Source organism: Diadema antillarum, unplaced genomic scaffold (assembly GCF_040938485.1).
Source record: "Diadema antillarum isolate AM-2024a unplaced genomic scaffold, OU_Dant_1.0 seq00001617_RagTag, whole genome shotgun sequence".
NCBI lineage: Eukaryota > Metazoa > Echinodermata > Echinoidea > Diadematoida > Diadematidae > Diadema > Diadema antillarum.
Window position 1 is genome coordinate 347435 of NW_027272329.1, and position 15542 is coordinate 362976.

The 15542-nt window shown below is 39.8% G+C and overlaps 1 pseudogene; it reads right to left on the reverse strand.

Moving 5' to 3' along the window:
* Positions 1-6563: 6563 nt before the first annotated feature.
* Positions 6564-11752, reverse strand: LOC139711138 (uncharacterized; annotated as a pseudogene).
* Positions 11753-15542: the final 3790 nt, after the last annotated feature.

Below are 15542 nucleotides of genomic sequence, written 5' to 3' on the forward strand. Positions count from 1 at the left end.
GTGCTATACATTTCTTATAACCAAATTTTGGGATGTGCCCAGATTACAGATTGCGGTACTTAAGTCGTACGATGAAGATACACGGTATTATATGCACTCACTCTATAGCCTTACAACTAACAGGCGTGTACCTTTTGGAATTCTCCGCAGTTTTCCTCTTGATATTGTGAAATATGATCAGTTGATATACAAATTTATTCTACTATGCAGGTGCCTTGGTATTCAAGAAATTTAGACAGAAATCACAAAATCCATCGTAAGACTGATGAAATAATGGCGAATAGGCCTATCGGTATTTAAGATGTCGGTTGAAGCACGAGCAACAGACCTTCGGCCGTTGAATTCTTTAACCAAAACGCAGCTAAGTTGTAGTGTTACAAATTGTGAGAAACCTTCGAGCACTGCTAATGCACCATTACATCCTAAGCTTAATATTATATTACATATGATTTTGCGTTCTGTTTCGTAAGTTCGCGAGTCAAATCGAAATGTATTGCGGTCATCCAGCCGTTTTGTAGTTCAAATTCATTTTCGATCTGTAAAACATGCATTCATGTCAATCAAATCCAAACCGGTATCATTATGATTTGTAGAAAGTACGCGAAGCGGTCATTAAGTGAAATTGGCGAAAGGCGGGGAAAATGTATATATATATTTAACGCTGCGAGGACTTAATTAGCACGAATGATGTTCTTGATGGGTATTCTTATTTTGATTGAAGGAGACCCTTAATGCCGAATCATTTGACAGATGATATTGAATGCATAAAAAAGGGGGAAAACGAAATTGAATGGATGTGTTGGCTCATTGAGTAGAGCGGCTGCCCTCACAATCGGGAGGTCGTGGGTTCAAACCCCGGCCGCGTCATACCAAAAGACGTTAAAAGATGGGAGTTGCTGCTGCCTTGTTTGCCGTTCAACAGTTGAAAAGGTTAGAGCAACGTCGATCTGGCGCTGCTCAGTGGCTGCCGGGCCCACGATCAATTGGGCAAAATGAATTTCCATTCTTGGACAATAGAATTTGGAGTTTATATCCAAAACAATTATTATTATTATTATTATTATATCTTAATGTTGCTAATTTTGGCACGTGTTGAATGACAAGATTATCAAACTAAATAACAGACGTACACAAATGACTGCAAAGGCTGCAATTGTGAGCTTTTAAATAGAATCTATGACGCGAAAGCTAAATACGACACTGTTATTGGCTAATTAATTAAATGGTGTTGTGCGCATGCGTAAGATGCGTTAAGCAGTTGTTTCCTTTCTTCAACCCGAGACGCTGCGTACGTCGTCTGAGCGTTCGCGTCACAGATGTGAAGCTCGCTTTTATGAGTGCTATAACGCCCCTAATCAGAAACGGCAGATACTGCATTGACATTGCCTTGAAAACAAATGTTTCGGTATATAATTGCACCAGGACAATTGCCTAAGCGCTGTGAAACATGTTTGCCGTAAGCGCTTTAGGCCAAGTAAAAAAAGAAACCAGTTTCTCGTCCTCGCGCTCATCGATTTTGGCCGCCGCATCGATTTTTTTACTATTTACTATTTTCAAAATGGCGCTGAAAATACCAAGAAATTCATAATTCTCGTCCCAGCCCGCTCCCCGCCCGCATCGATTTTCAGTTGCCGCATCGACTTTTTTGATATTTACTATTTTTTCGGCCGTGTCTGTAACTTGCTAGCTGTCAAAATCGGGTCCCCAGGCCATCGCACGCATGAACACATTCGAATGTGTAGAGGCCCGTACACTCTGCTCTGTAACGTTGCATCTGACGGCGATGTATTTTGAAGAGAAAATGAGTGCGCTTTTCCAGCAAATGTGGAATTATAAAATGGGTGTATCTACAAAATAAATAACTTTTCCACGGATTCTGGTTTGTATCGTATTTCTGTGGGATACTTTTCTTTACGACGTATCTAAATGCACGGACACGGCCGTGAATCGTAACATCTGTAGTGTGGTATACAGGGCAGGGGAAGCTCGTTATATAAAACGAACACTGCTATAACGAGATATCGGTTATTACGAGGAAATTTTCCCGGTCCCAAATTTCCTTCCACACAAGTCCATGTAAAATGCTACTCTTATAGCGAGATCGGCTATAACGAAATAACTGCTATAACGAGATAAATTTTGTGATTTCCAAACAAAGAAAAACATAGCCAATCAAACCTGATAGGCCTATAGCGAGGTAAAGCAAAATGTCTTAGGGTAAAGCTTAACTTCGCCTGTGCTATCACGGTCCGAGATTGTAAAGCTCGATGCGCCAAAAACTGTCTTGTACACACACATTTTCTTCATGACAGTTCACTCGAGTACAGCTAGCACCGCATATGTTGTACGTGTGTGTGTGTGTGTGTGTGCGCGCGCACTGATACATGCAGAAAATGTGGTGGGACGGCCGTATACATGACATCATCATGACGTTTAGCAAGTGTGAGGCAATCTGATGCTGTGATTGGCTTTCTACGTAGGGAATTCCCCATCTACACACACACATACAGTCATAATGTACATACAGAATGTGTCACACACACACACAGCATTGTGCAGACCATATTCAAGCTTTCCACACACAACACCATAATCACATACCAATCCACAGACGATCTTCACACAATCGCAAGCTATGTAGATTTACAAATTCAAACATCTATTCTACAATTAATAAGAAAAACATTCTTGATATCGGATTTCATTGGCGAAAAAACATCTTCTTACCCATAAAGGTGAGTAATTACCTCACACACATTAGCAAGTCATCAGTATTGATTGAAAGATGATGGGTAGTCCCACGTGTGCAAATTAATGTCTTTATGTTATGCCTTCTTTTATGTCTACTGATATAACGAGATATTGGCTATAACGAGGAACACGACTCGGTCCCGACCATCTCGTTATATCGAGTTTCCACTTGTACAATCATCATCCAAATGATGAGTGATTATCAAATGTCTTTTTAGAACATGAAGAAACATCTTTGTTTAATGCTATAATGCCATAGATCGTATCATTTTGACATCCATCTGCAATTGTACAAGCCAGTTTCCAGTTGAATGTGCTACAATTGTACTGTGAAGAAATGCATATGCATGCACTGTACCAGCTGTGTGGACGCAAAATGTCACAAACACAATAATAAATAAAGCAGTGTTTTGAATATCATGGAATTTATTTCAGTCGTACATTTGTTGAAAGACATGTTTTATACCTGTTTCAATTAATAGCACAGTACATCAGAATTGCAAGTACACTGGTATCAGAAATGCCATTACAACACTAAATACCAGTATTAAGATGGTCATTTCCCCTTGACATCTGTATGGAAAGAAAAAGCAAATGTACTTCTGCATGCATGAAGTTTCATTTCAAGTATGGTACATATATCTATTTGTTTGAAAATGTTTGAGAGTGCAGGCAAGACATACACTTGGGACCTGGTCTCTCATAACACAGCTACCACTTAACAGAGTGATATTTCATTTCATAAAGTGGATATAGAAAATAGTAAAGCCCTCTCTCGTTACTTTTCTCAGAATTACCGGACGAGAAACACATAAAATTACTTTCATTTTGACAATCCTCGAAAAAATAGTAAGATATCAAATAGTAAGGACCTCCCTCATCGCCTTGCTCAAAAAACCCGGACGAGAAACTACTTTCTTTTTTTACTTGGCCTTATATAAATTTTCCTTGTTATCATTATCATTATTATTTTACCGCTGAACAGTCTCGTATAGCAAATGTATCATTTTAATACATTGCTCTCGAGCTGTTTCGGCACAACTCCAATGCAGTTCCTCGATAGGACATTGACAATGCAGAACTTTCTTCCAGCTCCAAGGCTTTTTCCCACAGTGTAGCATATTATGCTTTGTGTTTACGCATGAATCACTGGGGGCTTTGAATGAATCATACGGGGCAAATAAATCCAGGCTTCCCTTCCAATTTTGCACTCAGTGCATGAAAAAGTATAAATGGATCATTCAAGTACGCACTACAGTGCAACAAAAAAGGACAAACAAAAATGCACAATTGGCATTCGAATTCGCTTTAGAGACATTTAAAGGTGCAGGAACGTCTTTCATATTTGCTCAACTCCAGAATTCAAGTTTAGCACGGGTCACGTGAATAAAGGTATAGAGCATTCAATTTCGCCAAAAGGTATTCAAGTTTATAACTATAGTGCATTCAATCGAGCTCTGTATCTACTGTGTGTACAGTAGGCCTTTTAATTGTTTTATGCGTATTGTATGCTCCTGATTTGTATTTGTGAAACATTATTCATATCATTTTGTGTTTCTGTATTGCGTATAGATCAGCACACGTGGTATACATTTTACGCACACATATCGGGCATATACATGAAATTATACACAAGTACAGGGAGCCAGAAAAAATGTACACTTTCAACGGAAAACGGCCATTTACTTAAAAACCAGCCATGAAAGAAAAGTCATCGTACATGTTTGTACATATACATGTACAAGTGTCTTATTCCGAATCATTAGGTATCATTTATTATGTGGTATATGTGCACGCTTGGATGAAGAGGAGACACTGTTTAAAAGAGTGAAACATCGACTAACGCTTAAGTGATGTATGATTACGTGGTGTTACACTATTGTGAGTTGGGTATTGATTTTGTTTTGGCATGCAAATTGCACAAAAACACCCCTACCAAAATTAATCATGTAATCCCTTTCAAAACACACGCACTCATACAGTCAGTCGAGATTGTACACAATCATAAACACATGCACTTTTTTTTTTGACCTTCAATATCCCGGATGTTCTTTTGTGTGGAGGTGGTTCGTTATTGTTGTATTGTATTTGTTAATGATTTTGTATGTAGTTTGCGTGCAAGGGCACTTAACGTTTTGCCTTTAGATTAAACATAATCAAAGCGCATAAAAACGTATTTCACATCCCATTGACACCGTACGTGTACTTTTTAAAAATGAAAGTGAAAATGAAAATGATGAGGTTAATTCGGCAGCCCGGAGTCTGAAGTACATTCACTTTACAAAGTACATGTATATAAATAGATAAAAATCACAGTGCTTCATAAATGATAAGGTTTTCACAATAAACATATCTTATCCTACTTCTCTTTTACATCAGAATAAGAACTTAATACCTCTTCATTACACTCATTCATACCAATTTTGTCAAGTTCACATAGTTTTACTTCTAGTGACAATTTGGAGTCTTTCTTTACAGTGCCTTTTTCTTACAATATTTCTGTAAAAATTCACGAACTTGAACTTTAAACATTTTCCATCTCATTTGCCCAAGCAAACAATTTTGTTGAAAATGAATCTATAATTCTGAAAATTCCATTTTGGTAGTGTTTATCATATAAGATAGCATTCAAATTCATGATATTCTTCCGTCGATATGTTTTCATTGCAACTGATTGACAAATTCCCCGACATCGACGTAAATTTTTTGAATAACAAAGCAGAACCCGCTGCATGCTATAAGGATTAGAACCAACATTTGCTGTCGGGCAAAAGCTCGGTGGTTTAGTGGAGATGACGCCTGTCCGGCGATCAGGAGGTTGTAGGTTCGAATCCTGCTCGAGTATGTACGCCCATGATTTTTATCATGGCTACTACTAAAACACTGATCAATTCAGTGCTTATTTACGTCGATGTGGGCAATTTGTCAATCAGTTGCAATAAAATAGCATTATCATTGATTTTCCAATATCAACCTGGGCCTCTCATATTTTGTTTAATACACAGTTTGATTGATATCGCGTTGTGGTCAGCCCTAATGGCTGGTCGGATGTCAGTACACATTGTATTTCTTTTAATATTTTTCGTCACCACCCAAAAATGTAATCTAGAAGCCCTCTTCAAAGATACATTCCGCCAGGTGAATTGTTTCACGTCTCGATGCATTGATCTCCAAACATCAATCAAAACATACTTATTCATTATCTTTTTAAGATTTACAGGTCTTTTATCATATTTATTCTTCGGTCCTTGTACATCTGTGGTTATATTCAAAACACAATTCCAATCTCCTCCTAGTATCAATTCGCAATCACATGTACACTGCTTAAGTAATTAAGAGTTCAATCCATGAAAGACACTCTCTCTGTATTGCCTTTGCGTTGGCGCATACACATTAAGTAACATGAGATTTGTATCTTGAACCTTTGCTCTGAGTTTTAGTAGTTGACCCTTATTTTACTACAATATTTTGAGCATCAAGTCTATCACTAAATAATATTGAAACTCTTCGTGAATGATTTGATCCATGCACAAAGAAGCACGGACGCCGCCATTCACTTCTGACAATTGATTCAAAATCACTACACCAGTGTAATGTCTCTTGAAAAAAATACAATATCTGCCTTCTGGTGCCTACACCAGTGAAAAACCTGACTTCTTTTGTCTTTATTTCTTAAACCTCTTACATTTAAACTGATTTTATGACAGTTCGCCATTTAGATAAAGGGAAAAGAGAACGCCAATATATTCTTTGTCACTTCACTCATTTCTTTTTTGGCACTTTATTTTCGATGATTTCTGCTTCCGTTTCGTTTATTTCACTTTGCTTCCGTTTGTTGTTCGTTTAGGTAGTTCTGGTGATTCAGCGGAGAGTTCAGACAACGCTTCCACGCCGTCATCTTTGCTCGACGATTCTTCGCTCGAAGCTTCTGAGTGTGTGCGAGACTCGGTCATCTCCGACCGGTCTGCTGCGAGATCAATGACAGACTCTGTGCGCGCGGGAATAGTCTGGGCTCCGTCCCCTTTTCCTTGGTGCGATATACCAACAGAGGGCGCAAATTTTCTGATTGCGATAATCGAGAGACTGCGCGCCTAATTTTTTCGGGTATCGCAGTTCTCGGCGTATCGCAATCCTCGGGTGTCAAGCCCTCATACGGCTTGTCGCGAACACTGAATCAACCCTACGAGTAAAAAGAGTCCAGAAGCTAGACTAGCGCGGGAAATGAGATTTCTCCGTTTGCTTTGTCAGTGAACTGTCGCGGCTGTGACGTGTTGCGATCCCCGACTTTGGGCTGGGTGTGCGTCTAGTTGTCATGACGAGCACTCGCTGTACTCGCGGCTTGTCGACCCGATGCGATCAGCTGTTCCATCAAGTTCACTGATTGTGTAGCAGCAGAGGTTGATGTCGACGGGGGAAGCCATGGAGCTGGCATCGGTGCATGTTCGCTTGCGTCTCTGGTCGGTGAGGTGGGCGGGGTCTCGAAGGAGCATTCCTGTTGCAGGTGTCCGGGTTGTTTGCATCGTCGACAGACGATGGGGTTGCTGCATTGCGACCGGTGATGTCCTGCATTCAAGCAAAGTGAGCACATGAGGGTTGCCCTTGCTGGTGGTACGATCTGGCCGTAGTGGTAGACTTTGGCTTTAAAAATACCAAAGTTCATGTCTCCAGGCAGGGGCTTCGATGGATGCTGTATGTAGACTATCCGGTTGCCGGTTATGCAGTCAGAAAGGAGACCATCTACACGGAGACGTTTACGGATGGGGGCACCGAAGACCTTGTGTTGGCATTTTTCCATTTCATCGGTGATGACAGTATCGAGAACTGAAAGTGGTATGTCTCTGATGAGGAGACGTAGACTGTTTTCCTTCCCATTCGTCATGAAAGGGTTTTGGTCATACACTGCGACATTGGCATTTCCGATGTTCACGCCATTTGTTATCAGTGGCGTATCTAGGGAAAACGGCGCCCGGGGCAAGCGCGAAAATTGCGCCCCTAATTTCTGACAGTGTTCAACCCGAACCCCATCCTGGTAGGGACTTTAAAAAAAGTCCGCATGATATAATATGCTTTTTCAAGCACTTAAGGACGTTCCTCAGTTGAGTTTGTGCGCATCCTAGCTGCGCAGGTTGGCAGTGACGTAACAAAGAGCGTAGAAGCGCACGCACGAGTAATGAGCTGAGCTAGCTGAGCTGAGCAGCTGCTATGCTAGGAGATCGAGCTAGAGTGTGGTACGCACGGATACCCGACAGCTCCCCACCGCCGCCGCGCTGGACGGCCTCGCTCGGCTCGCGTGCCGACTGTACGCGCTACAATTTGTACGTACTAAGCAGTGTTCAGAGGTCCGAACCGCATATACATGGTTATGGTAGCACAACACTGATCGACAGAATCGGGAAGCTTGGAAGTGGAACTGAGCTGTTTCCATTTTCAATCCATCTGTTTTGTGACATGCAGTTCATTTTCTGTTTATCAACTTGGTCAAGTCGAGTGCTAAGGTACATAGGGCCTACAGGCCCTAGTCGGGCTCTACTAGTCTACTAGACTAGGTAATAAAAACAACAACCACAACAACAAAAACAATAAAAAACAACAACAAAACTAATATAATTCATGACACACATTTCATCTTTAGGTCTAACAACTACAACAATCTGAGTATTTCTGTCAAAATCTAAGTTAGATCTAAAGTTGTCATTACTAATACAAAATGTATATTTTTTTAATTTTTGGTTACAAAATACAAGGTCACGAAAGTATTATCAAACATGTATTTATCACTTTCACCATTCAGATATTCATTTTTGATTACCAAATCTGGTGTAACAAAAGGAGAATAATTTTTTTTTTTTTTTTGGGGGGGGGGGGGGTACTCAAGGTGACATCTCCATAGTTTACAACACGCACTTTACTAACCACTGCAACAAACAACACATGCAATCTACAATCAACGTCATTATATTAAGATTTGTGTGTCCTTTGGAGGACCGTCAGACTAATGCAAAAACTCCCATTTCCTTTTATTTATTCTTCTTCCTCCATTATCACTTTCAACACATGGTTACAGCAAGTGGGTAAAACAAACAAACAAACAAGCATGTCAATGTGGAGTTTTCCACGCTTGCGTCCACATAATAGCATTATGGCTGTGTGAAGGGAAATAATAACAAAAACGCACATGGACCTTCCTTTCTGAATATTTTTTTCACCATATCACTGCAATTGTGACACGTTTTTTGTTTGTTTTTTTTTTAAAGAAAAAGAAAATGAGGTTTTGAGTGAACCGTATGAGATTCATGCATCCTAGCAGGGTATATCCCTGCATTGGTTCCTGACCAGATTTGGGGGTCTTATACGATGATTTCTGTCGCAAGGAGGCTCTGCTAGCACTAAAACGAGCACATGAACCCCCCATTTTTACAATTATTCTGCATTAAGTAACCCTTCTTCTATAATTTAATAAAGTTTCGTAAAAATGACATGGGTTTTGAATGTACAGCATGACATTCATGAACCCCTCCTAATCAGGGCACCCACGATAGGTTTATAACCAGATTTATGGGTCCTAGGATGATTGCTATCATATGGGGGTGCTGCCAGCGCAAAAACTAGCACATGAACCCCCATTTTTTATTGTTTTTCTGGAATAAGTAAACTTTCTTCTACAATTTGGTCAAGTTTCGTGAAAATGACATGGGTTTTGAATGTACAGCGTGAGATTTATGAACGTACCCTGTCAGGGCATCCCTGCATAGGTTCCTGACCAGATTTGGGGACTTACGATGATATATGTCGCATGGGGGCGCTGATAGCACAAAAACGAGCACATGAACCCCCACTTTTTATTGTTTTTCTGGTATTAGTAAGTCTTCTTCTACAATTTGGTCAAGTTTCGTGGAAATGACATGGGTTTTGAATGTACAGCATATGTTTTATGAACCCACCCTGTCACGGCATCCCTGTAATAGGTTCCTGACCAGATTTTGGGGATTTACGATGATATATGTCGCATGGGGGCGCTGCTTGCACAAAAACTAGCACATGAACCCCCAATTTTTATTGTTTTTCTAGAATTAGTAAGCCTTCTTCTATAATTTGATCAAGTTTCGTGAAAATGACATGGGTTTTGAATGTACAGCATAAGTTTTATGAACCTTGCCCTTTAGCTCACCCCTAGCAGAAAACGTGGATGAGAAGGATTTGAGAGATTTCGGTGTTTTCTGCTGCGTGAGGGCGCTGCTTGCTCTATAATGAGAGTGTAAACCCTAACTTTAAAACCTTTTACTCGTTTTTGGTACCTTTTTCTGCAATTCTTGCAAATTTGGAGAAAATAGCGTGGATCTTGAAAGAATTATGGGGATTTAAGTTTGTCATTGCAGATTTTGTTGCCAATCATGGTCTTGATCCTGTAACGCTATCATTTTGGTAAAGGACGGCAGATTAGTCATATTCTTCAAAGTCCCGTAGAAGAAAAACAAGCACATGAACCTATGGTTTTATTTACATATTTGGGCTTCGGATGGGTCACAGTTACGGTATGGAAAGTTTGAAGAAAATAACATGGACTTCACTTTAACTGAGGAACGTCCTTAAAAGGGGTCTTTTGAGGGTGATTTAAATGTAATAAATTTAGATAAATTTTGGCGATCGAGCGCAGCGAGCGAGCCGAAAATATTTGTATATTTCCGCGTCATCATCACGTTTTGTTCTTATCTCTTTTTTTTTACATTTTGGCGAGCGAGCGCAGCGAGCGAGCCGAAAATTTCTGTATTTCAGCTTACAAAACATGAAAGTCTTGTCATTTTACGCTTATTAAATCTTACAATTCTAATCAAGATATAGTGACGGCCTTATAGATAACGATTTATACCAACAAACTGAGGACTTGAAAAAATACTCCAAATTAGTACGCACGAGTGAGCCAAAATTTGTATATTTCCGCGCTATTATCTCGTTTTGTTCTTATCCTTTTTTTATATAGATTTTGGCAAGCGAGCGCAGCGAGCGAGCCGAAAATTTCTATATTTCAGCTTACAAAACATGGAATTCTTGTCATTTTTGCTTATTAAATCTTACAATTCTAATGAAGATATAGTGACTGCCTTATAGATAACGATTTATACCAACAAACTGAGGACTTGAAAAAAATACTCTAAATTGGTACGCGCGAGTGAGCCGAAATTTGTATAATCATTCCGTGTCATCATTACGTTTCGTTCTTATCTTGTTTGATTTGGTTTTTTGCGCCCCCCCCCCCCCCCCCCGTATGTTCGACACCTTTGGCGCCCTCGTTTGATCCAATGGGCGATCGCTTCAGAACGAAAGAAATAAAATTGCAGCCGCTGCTTTGTGCAACATTTTCCCTTCTAACGATGGCATGTGTGAACACAATATACAAGTCATTTTGTCCGCGTTATCATCACGTTTTGTTCTTATCTTCTTTTTTATATATATAATTTGGCGAGCGAGCGCAGCGAGCGAGCCGAAATTTCAGCGTACAAAACGTGGAATTCTTGTGTGAACACAATAAGCATTGCCATTTTTTGTTTTTATCTTGTTTGATTTGGTTTTCTCTCTTTCCCCCCCCCCCTTCCCGGTCCGGGCGAGTTTTTTTTTTCTTCTTCTTCTTCTTTTCTTCTTTTTCTTCTTCGTTTTTTTTTTCTCGTTTTTTTCGTTTTCGGCGCCCCAAGGAGTGGCGCCAAGGGGACGTGCCCCCCTTGCCCCCCGTAGATACGCCACTGATCAGTTTCATTCTTGACTCCCGATTTTCCACGTATAGCCTCCATAGACTACGAATTCTCTGTATTCCCTTTATTTCTCGTCCTTGCACACTCCGAATGAGGCATTTGTACATGTCCTCGTTTGAAATTCCCTTCTCACTCACTGATTGTATGTCTTTATTTTTCAGGAAGACTGGCTTTCCTCAGAGCTGTTCCTCAGGTTTTGCAGAAGGGAAAGCATAGGCCTCTTTCTCGGCGTATGACGTGTCACTGCGTGCCACCATTTTCAAAGTCGGGATCCGTGTGCTGCAGTTCAAATCAAATCCTGTTATTTTCTATTTCAGAGTTGTCATCCATCTTTCCAGTTTGCACAAAAGATTCACAAATGTTCCAATATAATATTCAGTTTCTTCACCGACTCAGAAATTGTTGCGATTTTTCTCTGCGGTGGAAGCCTCTAAACCTGCAATTATTATAGAAACTGTTTTGGAAAGAAATGTGTGACATGAGGTGATCATGAACCTTAGAAACTCCCTCAAGCAGTACAGTGATGTAGACAAAATGCAATGCAAGGGAGAGCATACAAATCAAAGGGAATGGTACTGAACGAGGAACAGAGTAGATGAGAAAGACTGTGTACTCGTCGTCGGGGGTTAAGTCTCAAATCTGCTTGGTCGCGGGTGACTTTCAAGCGTTCGCCTCAACTGGATGTGCCGAGATTCATCACGTATCCGTGGATTCAACGCTGAACGACCTTTTCGAGGAAGACCTATACTTCCTTTGATATGCGTATAAATGCACTATAGAATAGTATACTGTCTCTACCTGATATTTCTTGTATATCATCATCATTGGCGAGGAGGGATGCAATCATTATGAGCTCATAATTGTTTGTTTCCAGTGGAACAGGAGCGCTCTAAAATAATCAACTATTAATATAAATCGCTTTCAAGCAGACACACTTGGTGAGCTGAAGGACATGGAAGTGAATCATGAGATCGACTCACACGCATCGCAAACATTTGGCAAAGCATGGAAATAACACACGTAGCTGCATAGTCAAAGTGAGGTGGCTTTTATTTGCCTTCGGTTCCATTTGCAATGAACCCGATTCACTTGAGTTCTTCACGACCGATACGTACATCGGATTATTCCCCTACCAGTCGGTTGGCACTCCTGGTGACCACGGCGCCGTCTACCTCGAACGAACAGCAATTCCATGTAAAAACAAGGCTGCAGAAAGTCACGGAAGGAAGTTTACATATCTTGCTCTCCTGGTTTCTTTGATAGTGATATGTTGCCCAATGCACGGGTGTAGCATCAGTGGAACTGCTCATATCGTGAAACCTCTGTATGCGCCTCCACGATATTTGTACCGATATCATCAAGAAGGCGAAGGAATAAATCGTCAGCCAGCAAAACAAGAAACGCAAATTGCTGCGTCGAAGTTTTGAGCTGGATGATCTGATTCTGGAGAAAAACATCGGCCCCATTTCGTACGAGGCAAAAATCGACGTCGGAAGCGTTCGCGTCCAATGGAAGCACCACGTATGATAGACAATCAAAAGTTAAGTTTGGCCTTCACCAATATTCCGTAGATCCACAGATCACATGACATGCTTTCCATGTCTTGTAACATTTCAGGAACACAGCTAGAAGGCGCATATTCAAGCTAATACACAATGCTACTCAAAAGGCCATGTGGCTTTTTCTTGTTTTTTCCTGTTTTGTAGGAAGCTTCCGAGCTGCCTGAGAGCAGAAGTCACCTCTTTGTTCAGTATGAGGAAGGAAACCCCAGAGTGTTTGCAGATTTTGGGGCCACACTTCTGACCGACAGCCAATCCCATCGCTTGGTGGATGTTGATCCCTCGGGAGTAGCACACAGCATTGGACTGCGGTGAGTTGCCTTTTTAAAGTATTAAAGATAATATCCAGATCCTGGTTGATTTACAAGGATATGAACGATAATAAAGCTTTTTCTTTATCTAAGCTGTCACCATGGGAACCGTCTTAAATTGCTTATTGTGAATTTCACATTACAGTGCAGTGTTATCTGCTCACCATGATATAAAGATATAAAGGATAATAAAAAATATCACTACAGAATATTCCATGGATGATAACAATAAGCAGAGCTTATCGTGGAATGAAACTTAAAAATGTAAAATAGTAGTGCCAATGATGACCAAGAAGACGAAGGTCAGGGCCGGCGCAGCCGGGGGCCGGAACGCTTATTTTCTATCTATTTGATTTTTTTTTTTGTTTGGTGAAAATCACCGTTAAAGGACAAGTCCACCTTCATATACATAAGGATTGAGAGAATGCAGCAATATTAGTAGAACACATCAGTGAAAGTTTGAGGAAAATTGGACAATCCGTTCAAAAGTTACGAATATTTTAAGTATCTGCGCAGTCACTGCTGGAAGAGAAGACTACTACAGTGTATGATGTCACATGCGTACAACTATATAAGGAAAATAAAAAGAGAATTTCACAAAACTTAACTTTTTGAATAAAGTGCACATTTCTTCGACTTGCTACTGACGTATGTTAAGGTCATTATTATTCCCCCTGCCTTCTGAAAGAGAGAAGTCGAGTGTTCTTTTGTAATGCCAGAAAAATGGAATATGTTGAATTTCCTTTATTCTTTCTTTATATCGTTGTACTCATGTGACATCACAAGCTAGAGTAGTCTTCTCATCCAGCCGTGACTGAGCAGAAACTTAAAAAATTCATAACTTTTGAATGGCTTGTCCGATTTTGCTCAAACTCTCACTGATGTGTTCTACTAATATTCCTGCATTCACTCAACCCATATGTCTATGAAGATGAACTTGTCCTTTAAGGCCTTTTTTCTTCCCCCTTTCGTTTTTGGTGTTTTTGTTTTTTGCTTGTCAGCTGATGAAAGCCGGAAATGGCATCAGAAATATAAACTGCGCAACTTTTAAAAACGCAGCGCCGGCCCTGAAGGTAGCTAAGCCTCCTAATATGTATGTTAATGGGATGTGCAGGTATTTGGTTGAGGTGAGAATTCAGCTTTTAACTATTTGTGAGATACTCAGAAAACATTTTAGAATGTCAAGAAGTTTACTATTTGGATGAATATCGGTTTTGAAATGGCTGAGGTATACAAAAACAAAGTAAATCTAAGCGATCTCAATAAACGATGGGTCCCATCTATTAGTAGGATTGTTTTTTTTTTTTTGATATCTTAATAGCTATTTCAACAAAAAAAATCATCAAATGAACTTTTTGAATTTTTATGATCTTTCATATTTCCAGAAAGATTTTTCATTATCTCAAAAATCATAAAATGTTGGAAACTCCGAACCCCATCTAAACTGAACTGCACCATACCTTTAAAGGTCCAGTTTACCTTTGGGAGTAGTGATTTCAAAAATTTTCAAGATATCACATTTGATGCATATGTGTAGGTCTGTTAATATAAAAAAACATCCTACCATATGAAATTTTTGCAATAAAGGCTAAAATATGAGGAGATATCAGTGTTTTTCTCAATAAACCGTAACTGTAGACCGGTTTAATCTGGAAACATTTTTATTATAACTATTGTTCACATTTTGTGCATTTAACAACACTTAACATCGATTATACGGAGTCAAATTTTTACAGTGGTTGTTTCTAGCCCTTACTCACATTTTAGAACTATTTTGAAGCACTAATGCTGGGTTTTTGTTTTATCTGCAAATGGTAAATTATGCCATATGTCTTGTTGGTGAATTTTGCGTTGTATTCATTTATCATCCATTTTATTGCGCTTTGCTGAATGAGAATTACATATGTTTCTGAAGACATGCTCGACTTCTTCTTTCAATCTTCGTCTTTTAAGTCACAACGATGAAATTTTCTTCTTCAATGGTGTGAACGTGGAAAGAGTCATCCATGGCTCTCTGGTTGAAGCCATCAGAGACGCCGGACCAAGATTGCTGTTTGTAAGTACACCCCCCCCCCCCCCCAAACATCTTGCCCGTATCACGTTTACCTTTGCTTTGTTTTGTTTTGTTTGCTGGGTGATTGATTATCAATTTGAATGAAATAATGATTATCTTAAGC